Below are 8,896 nucleotides of genomic sequence, written 5' to 3' on the forward strand. Positions count from 1 at the left end.
CTTAATTATAACAATTAGAATATGTAATTAACCAATAAGTATAGTCAAGAGAGTAGTATCAAGAAAAATCATTGATTATAGATGTCAAATCTAGTTTTGCGTGCAAAAATTACCGGGAAATTTAAAAACTTTATTTTGAGTTGATAAGTAAATAAAGTATATTTAAAAAAAAAAATAGAAAATTTATAGAAAGGTAGTAACAAATCATTAGTTGGAGGATTTCAAACTTCACGACATTAAAAGATTCATTGTGGGAATGTAAAGATCTTAGTGCCAAATAACTAATGGTGACAAGTTAGGGAAACTTATTTAATCCTATATCTAATTATTTAAACTCAAAATAAAGAGATAAAATGTGATGAAATGATACTTAAAACTTAATAAGGAGTTACTAAGTTGGAAATATGGATGAAACCATTCTGAAAAGAAATATGACGTTTTCGACTAAAATTGTCAAAGGGAGGCAACTCGACTTAACTCAACTAGTTGAGGACTATAAGTTTTATGGAAAAGGATGAAGAGATAATTAATTTATAAATATGGTTGGGTATTGAAATATCAGGTCACTTTGTAGCAAAGTGAAAATAATTTGGGATTTGAGGGTTAAACGTGTCAAAAATTTGAAGTGTGTTTGGCTAGTGTTGACCTACTTGGATGAAGTTGGATTAGGAATTTCATAAAGTGGATGAGGAAGGATCACTTATAACAACCTTTTAGGTTAAAAGTTACAAGTTTGAGGAAAAGAATGATATAAGCACAAACATGCAACTGTAAGGGACTGAATATGAAAATTTAAGCAAAATATAAAGCATCATCCCTTAGGTTAATTCGGAAAACTCTATTTATTCTGGTATAGGTGAAAAACAACCCTACATTTCTTGGTTCTAATAGGACTCTTTACAAGCTTTATTTCTATCTATTATTATTATATAAAAATAATCAAGTTATTAATGACAGTATGAAACCAAGAAATAACCCCTCACATGAAAAATTATAGAAGATCCCCCCCCCCCCCCCCCCCATTTCATCATATCGTTTTGGAGGAATTAGAGAGCTCAAATATGGCGATTTCAAAGGGGTTTCTTCTCCAATGGTTGACTTAATCAAGGATTTATCAATTATAGCAACACTTGAAGCAATCTATGGCTTGCAAGGTATAATTCTTCACTAATAACATCTTTAAATTTGAGTTTGGGAAAGGCTAGAAACCTTTTTTTATTATTATTTCAAATTGATGACTAGGGTGTTTTTCTTTAGCCCTCCTTGAGTGGTTTATATGGTTCTAAACTTAGTTATTTTATTTACTTGATGGATTTGATGTTTGGTAAAAATATAGCCATGAACTCTAGAATATCAAATTGGGAATATGAATTTGTTAAGATATTTTTTTATTGTTTATATGATCATGTAAGATTTTTGTTTCAATAATTCCATCATTGATATGCAAACTTATTAGAGTGATCGAATCATAGTTTGAGTAGGGAATTGAGGATTTTATTGTTGAATAATAAATTTCTAGGTAGATTTAAATGTATAGATGTGTAAATGATGTTCTAAATAATGAATTGGTACATTGGGAAAGATTTGCATGTCAAACATGAAGAATTACTAGATTTCTAGGTGATTCTAGTGAAAGTTTAGTCATAAGAGCATTTTGGGAACTAAGGAAATGAAATGGTAATTCCATAATTACATTAAGCTCCTATAAACCTCTAATATGTGTTTATGCATAATAATATGCACTTGGAAACATTCATTTTGACATTGAATGACTTTGGAATGAACCATATTGATTATAGTATGTTCTACGACAATTTAAGCTCCTAAACCCTCCATATAAAGTTTGAAAAATTCTATGATCTTATGATCTTTAATGATGAATTAATGGATTAAGTTAAATGTATTGGTGATAAAACATATTCTAAATATGTTTGGGAACCCATGGTGGTTGTAAAAAATATTACAACAAACCACAAGTTAATATGCAAATTAGGATGACCAATGTGAACAAAACAAAAAATGGTATTATGTTGTGCAAAACATGAAGCATTCTCCAAGTGGACATGATGGGTAATGAAGAACACGACCCCTTCTCTCTGTGAACATGAAACATTTTATATACTAACTTTGTTTCATACTTTGTCGTTTCTTATCTGCCTGGCCTGATCTCATTTCTATAAGTCCTAATTAGATTAAAAATGAACATTTTGAGAGTTTGGAAGATTTACGACTCCTATATGTATTTTGGTCATTTTAATAACCTATACTTTTTATCATATAGGTGGTGTTTGAGGAGTCCACTTAGGAAAAAAGTGATCTTACTAGCCAAAAAATAGGAAGAGTTATCGGGAATACACATCCCTAGTATATTGTACTTTGTTTGACATCACTTGATGTTTACTGTATATGATGTTTATTGGTTTTATTAAATACAATATGAATTGTGACGACCCAATCAATTAAATATTCTAAGGATTATCAGAGGTTTCTAATAAATTGTGGAATTCTATAACTCAAAAACACTTTACATCCTAGGGTATAATCAGGTTTATAATAAACCTAACTCTAATATAATGAAACAAGGAAACTATAAAGAAATAAAACTACTTCTTGTCTGAATCCTTGTGCTCCTACCTTCTCACATACAACGACTAATATCTAAATGTGCAAAACATGAAAAATATCTACATACATAAAACCATGGGTCTTGTGAGTTATACTCTATCTTCTTTCATGTTATCATATTCTAACATTCTTTTCTCTTCTTTCTCATACTCTATAAATCTAATATCTTCTTTCTCTTAGCTTACTCAATTATTCTTTCTCTTCACATACTCACTTATTCTAATCTTATGTTCTCATATCATACTCTTTCTTAGCCTCTTCTCAGGCTCGTTTCATACTCTACTCATACTACTATCCCTACCTCATATCATCTCATCTCACATCCTTCTCATGATTTATTATTCCATATTTGTATCTCTCTCTGTCTATCTATTTCTCTCTCTCTCTCTCTCTCTCTCTCTCTCTCTCTCTTATACTCATGGTCATCTCACTTCATCTTTTTTCTTGTCCCTTACTCTTATCTCATCTCATCTCTTTTTTATTCTCATACTCTTACTAAACTATACTTATACATACTCCTAGCATGCCTTCTCGTACTCTTTTTACACTTACCTCTTTATTCTCAACTTCTCATGCCTTACCACTCTATTATCATCAAGACCCACTGTTCCAAATCTCATATGATATCTTCATCTATAATATAAGGGAAAGACATCACCCTATCATTATCAGGTAGACTTATCCGTATTTAATCGCCTTCTTTTCCCCCCCTCGCAGATCCTTACAAATTCTTCTTCTCTTGAATACCTCATGGAATCCTTACTCTTAATCCCTCATTAATTATATCTCATTCTTTTAAAGAACTATCTTATCTTGTTCCACTCATGGAAACCCTCCTCTACCATTTCTAGAAACCACAATCTCATTTCCGTAGGAATCATCTATCTACATTCGCAACATCTCCATTACACATGTTATGGTCTTACAGTATTCTTACGTAACATTTCTCCCATATACATTCTATCTCTTTATGTCCTTAAGGGATCTCATAGTACTAATGTAGCATACACATAGTTATTCTACACAATACCATTAACATCTACACATACACACACAAACACACACTTTTATTTGTAATGACCCATACACACTCTAAATATACGTACATGCTAAAATACATGATTTTAGATGTATAATCTCATACATACACTAAATATACATACATGCTTAGATGCATGATTTTAGACGTATAATCTCATATATATAATAAATATACATACATGCTCAGATACATGATTTTAAATGTATAATATCATATATATACTCTAAATATTCATACATGCTCAGATACATGAATTTAGATGTATAATCATAATCTATGTTCATCTAACATATTGTAGGTATTTAACCTAATACCATCTATTGTTGGATTAGGTATCTAAGCCCATAACTATAATCTGATATATACCCTAAATATTCATACATGCTAAAATACATGAATTTAGATGTGTAATCATAATCTATCTTCATCTAACATCTTGTAGGTATTTAACCTAATACCATCTATTGTTGTATTAGGTTTCTAAGCCTACAACTATAACTGATATATACTTGAATTGAGGGTAGTACAGTCCTTTTGGATTGCCCTCAAAACTAACAACTAGACAAGATGACTTTTGGAGAGAGATGTTGAATTTATTATTTGATTAATAAATTGAAATAAATGATTTATTAATATATTATTAAAATAATATATTAATTGGAAATCATATTATTTAATTAATAATTAATTAGAAATTAATTTTGGGATTAATTGAATTAATTAAAAGTGTAGGGGATAAAGTGCAATTGTTTAATAGTTGAGCAAGAGGTTCCAGAATGTGACATCCCCAAAATCACGACCAGAAAAGACCAGTTTCATTTATGGTTTTTAAACATTTTCAGAGTAAATCCTTTTAATTTTAAAAGAGATGCGGAATTTGTTCCCAAAAACAAAACATGATAAAATAGATATTTATCAAAACATTTCATAAAGAAATATAATTTCATTTCATAATCAAAAGTCGGGATGTCATGTTCTGATACAGATCATAAAGCATAAACGATAGCATTACAAGTCATTCAACAATTATATACATATACGAACTTGTAAACAAAACAACTTGATGATTCGTCCATCTTAAGCTCTTGCGCCACTTCCTGTAATACCAATAAACTGAGTGGGTCAGGCTTGGGAGCCTGGTGAGCATGTAGGGTTTTCAACCCACAATAAATAATTATATTTAATTCAACAATCAACAATAAACTCGATTACCCATTCCCGTTATCCTCACTTTACATCCCTAAAAATAACATCTATTATAAGGAACCTAATTCAGGATTTTCATCGGGACGAACATTACTGCAGAGGGGCTTCCTCAACAATAAGTGTCCTAAAGGCAACCATGTGGGGGATAGAGTACACCGGTGAACACGTCGTTCACAACACCTACAGGTAATGAGCCTGCTAGTGTTCCACATGACAGTCTAGAATAGTCTGTGGTCGTCATCCATACTCTGCTGAATGACTAGAATAACACCAATAACACCAAGGCCTCTCATCTGTTTATTACACACCAATTATCTACCCATGTTCTACCCAACATATTAGTAGATAAAAACTATACATTTTTATACATTGTTTAAAAACCTGTATAACATGCTTTAATCAATACATATTCCACATAACAAATGAGGCACACACACATAACACATATTTCATAGAAAATAAATCAGATCTATAAGATATAAGAGAGTGAATATACATTCACACATATAACAACAAAATATATACACATAACACATGTTTTATATAAAATACTTCATAATATTGCGTTGGAAGAAAATGATTACACACTCACTTGATCAGAAGATGATCGGGCAGCACTATGGCTTGCAGATGTAGTGTCTCTCCGTAGATCTAGAAGATCTTCACAAAAACTGGGCTCCTCGCGGGCAGAGCTTCGGCTCGGGAATAATGCTCTTTGGGATCCTCGGGGCTTCGGATCTTGCTTCGGGGCTCGGGAATATTACCGGGGCTTCGGGGTATAAACAACACGTAAATCGAGGTAAAAGATGAGAGAAAATGGAAGGGTTTGTAAAAGAAAATCGGCTGTCTTCGCATCCCCTTTTATAGGCTGAGCCTCGGGGTTACGTTGGGCGTAACTTCGGGGTACGCGGGGGGTACTTCCTCGGAAGCCGTCATCCCTTGCGTCATCTGCCCTCTACGTCAAAGCTTATGACTCCGGAGCACTCGAGTGGTACGCTGGGCGTACACCTGTATGCTGGGCGTACTTTGGATGAGTCTGCTGACTCCTCTTTGGATAATATCGAGATTTAGAATTAAATTTAAATATTAAATATTTAATAAACTTTGAAAATTTATATCTCCCTCATACGAACTCCGTTTTCGACGTTCTTTATATCCACGCGTAGGTGAGACTATGCTCTACAACTTTCGTTTAGACTCCGTCGGCTAATTTTGACTTTATTTTTATTATTTTTTTTAGGAGGCCAGGACAGAAAAACTTCTTTATAAATTCATAACTTCATTGTCCGACGTCCGTTCTTGCCTAACTTTTCATCGTTTCGTTACTAACAACGAGATCTTCGATTCTTGTTTAGATTGTTTCGGCTAAAAACCGCTCGGTCTCAAATGGAGTATTCGGGCTGCATACTGCCCAGTCGAAACTTCAGAAAATCATAACTTCCTCATACGAAGTGAGATTTGGGCGTTCTATATATATTCGGAAACCTCGTTTCAACTACTACAACATTATCCAAAGATATGAAGTTTATTTTACACTTAAATTTTGATGCTCATTTTATTCTTAATTAATCATATCACGTAATTAAGCAATTAAGCACGAAACACATAATAGTCAAATAATACGTTCTTATTATTTCAAATTGGGTTACAAAGGCTAACCTAGACTATTACATTGCTAAGAATGGCAAGCCCAAAAACATAGGCGTTACAATTCTCTCCACCTTAGAATGATTCCGTCCCCGGAATCACACATCAACAAACAAATGCGAATAGCGACCCATGATGTCACTCTCCGTCTCCCAGGTGAGATTCGGCCCATTCGTGTGTTTCCATCGGACAAGCACTAACTCAACCTCTTACGTCACAACTTCTTAGTCTTTTGGTCAACGATTGCCTCTGGTTCTGCAATCAACCTTTTGTTCTCATCGATTCTTAAATCCGAAAGTGGAATCATGTCGGGAACTTCTCTCGTGAACTTCCTCAAATAATGCACATGGAAAGTGTTATGAATTCCATTCAGTTCTTCTGGTAGTTCGAGCTTGTAAGCATGGTTTCCAATCCTATGAAGAACTTTAAACGGTCCAATAAACCTTGGACTCAATTTTCCCCTTTTACCAAATCTTATAAGTCCCTTCCATGGCGAGACTTTAAGCAAAACCGTATCTCCAACTTCAAAAGTCATCGGTCTTCGCTTGTTGTCAGCATAGCTCTTTTGACGATCCTGAGCTGCTAACATTCTTTCCCTAATTATTTTCAACTTCTCAGCAGTTTGGTGAACCAACTCGAGTCCCATAAACTGCTTTTCCCCAGCCTCAAGCCAACAAGATGGCGTACGACACTTCTGCCCGTACAAAGCCTGATAAGGTGCCATTTAATGCTCGAGTGGAAACTATTATTGTAGGAAAATTCTACCAAAGGTAAATGTTCATCCCAGTTACCTTGGAATTCTAAGGTACATGCTCTTAGCATATCTTCAAGTGTTTGTATTGTTCGTTCGCTCTGACCATCAGTCTGCGGATGGTAAGCTGTACTTAAACACACCTTGGTACCCAATTCCTCTTGTAGACTTTTCCAAAATCTTGAGGTGAAACGACTATCACGATCCGACACAATTGTTAGCGGAACACCGTGAAGTCTCACAATTTCCTTCACATAAGAATTCTCAAGCTTCTCCATAGACCATTTCTCCTTGGCTGCTATGAAATGCGCGCTCTTGGTGAATCGATCAACGACCACCCAAATCATGTCGTGACCATTCTTTGTTCTGGGCAGTTTAGTGACAAAATCCATAGAAATGTCTTCCCACTTACCCATAGGCACAGGCAATGGTTCTAAACTCCCATATGGTTTCTGATGTTGTGTCTTGACTCTCGCACAAGTCACACACTCCGCCACATACTTCGCAATGTCGAGCTTCATCGTTGGCCACCAATAGTAGGGTTTCAAGTCCCTATACATTTTAGTGCTACCGGGATGAATCGCGTACATGGTCTTGTGAGCTTCTTCCATCAGAAGATCTCTGACTCCTCCTGTCTTAGGTATCCAAATCCGATCTTGGAACACCTTCAGTCCATGACTGTTTATACCGAACACCAACGTTTTGCCCAAACGTTCCTCCTTTCATTCATTCTTATCAGAAGCTTCCTCTTGAGCTTTCTTTATACTCTCCACAATTATTGAGACAACTTCTTTTCTCAACGCTCTTGTCCTTTTTCTTTCAAGATTGACTTTCCGACTTAGAGCATCAGCAACAACATTAGCCTTACCAGGGTGGTAAAGCATCTCGCAGTCGAAGTCCTTAAGTAACTCTAGCCAGTGTCGTTGCCTCATATTCAATTCCTTCTGACTAAAGCGATCTTGGAGACTCTTATGATCAGTAAAAAGTTTGCACTTCGTGCCATAGAGGTAATGCCTCCATATTTTCAGAGCGAAAACTACCGCTGCCAACTCCAAATCATGAGTCGGGTAGTTCTTTTCATGCTCTTTCAGTTGTCGAAAGGCATACGCGATCACCTTATCTCTTTGGGTCAAAACACAACGCAATAAGACCAACCATCCAACTCTTAGATATGGACCTAATAAACATCCTAAGTGATAAAGTTTATGACTTTACACTTTTTATGGCTTAAAGGGCATAAGACTAAACCTTAAGTTCAAAACACACTCCAAAGCTCAAGAGCTCATGCATGGATGTATGTGAGTGGCCAAGCTCCCATTTTTATGACTCAATTAGCATAGAACCATCTAAAAATGGCACTTATAAGTTATGGAGTAGCTTATAACCAAAAAGAAGGAGATTAAGAGATAAAAGCATAGCTTATGAGATAACTAGATCTACCATAAAAGAGCATCAATATGCAAAATTTATACCTCCCGGAGAATATTGATGAAGTGAAAGATCTGGATCTACAAGCTATGGACTCCCAAGAGCTTCTTCAATTGACTTCTTCTAAAAAAAACACAAAAGAACACAAATAAGGCTCAAAATTTTCACAAGATGGCTAGGGTTTTGAGGTTACTGCA

This window comes from Lactuca saligna, chromosome 1 (genome assembly GCF_052625555.1).
Source record: "Lactuca saligna cultivar CGN05327 chromosome 1, ASM5262555v1, whole genome shotgun sequence".
NCBI classification, from domain to species: Eukaryota; Viridiplantae; Streptophyta; class Magnoliopsida; order Asterales; family Asteraceae; genus Lactuca; species Lactuca saligna.